At 39.5% G+C, this 897-nt stretch overlaps 1 pseudogene; it reads left to right on the top strand.

The window, feature by feature from the left end:
* Positions 1 to 383: 383 nt before the first annotated feature.
* LOC131513458 (ATP synthase subunit f, mitochondrial-like) lies at positions 384 to 650 on the top strand (annotated as a pseudogene).
* The last annotated feature ends 247 nt before the right edge of the window (positions 651 to 897 follow it).

The following is an 897-nucleotide window of genomic DNA, read 5'->3' as shown; positions in this document are numbered from 1 at the left end:
TCTTTATCCTTCTAGAAGTTTTTCACCCAAGTTTGTTCAGTTTAGGTCTGACTCCATCACTCAATGATTTTCCCTTTGATTCTTACCTGAACACAACTATCAATACGGCATTGTCTTTGATCTTTACCAAGCAAAAACATAATATTTGTGACAATTTTTTTTTTATTCATGACAATTCTTGCGTGTGACTAGTATACTTTACTAAACTTTTAATGGAATACATTATTCCATTATTATCCATGTATTCCATTTTAATGGAATACTTTTCTGGAATACATCACAGAAATGCTAATAACCAATTATACAGTGATCATTCTTGCTCTTAAAAGTACCCCAACTGGAGTTCTCCTCAGGTGGGCATAGTGGACACCCAGGACTCCACAATGATGTCATCTGTACCAGTGAATGAGAAGAAGCTCTTGGATTTCAAACTAGGAGAGCTGTCAAGCTGGATACTGATGTGGAATTTTTCCCCGAAAGCCATTGCTGGAGCATTTCAAAGAGGTTACTAGAGGTATTATGACAAGTATGTCAATGTGAAGAAAGGGGGCCTTGCTGGGATTTCTATGGTGCTGGCATCTTATGGGCTTTTCAACTACTGTCATTCTTATAAAGAACTCAAACATGAGCAGCTACACAAATACCACTGAAGAGGGCCAGTGTGGAGGCACTTTCTGCATTTGTGACCTTGACCTTTGCCTGGCATCCTTGAATCCTTTCATATCCTAATTGAGAATTAACACTCACAAAAAGATGACTGGTACACAGGGAAAAAAATAGGACCCCAACTCATTTCTCCAACACGATTTCTAGGTCGTTGCCATATTGTCTCATCCTTCTCTAGCCCCTCTCTCGATGCTCTCTACCCTCTCCTTAATCCCAGAGCCACATTTCTAC

This window comes from Neofelis nebulosa, chromosome 6, assembly GCF_028018385.1.
Source record: "Neofelis nebulosa isolate mNeoNeb1 chromosome 6, mNeoNeb1.pri, whole genome shotgun sequence".
Taxonomy (NCBI): Eukaryota; Metazoa; Chordata; class Mammalia; order Carnivora; family Felidae; genus Neofelis; species Neofelis nebulosa.
This window is presented reverse-complemented; position numbering and strand designations above follow the sequence as displayed.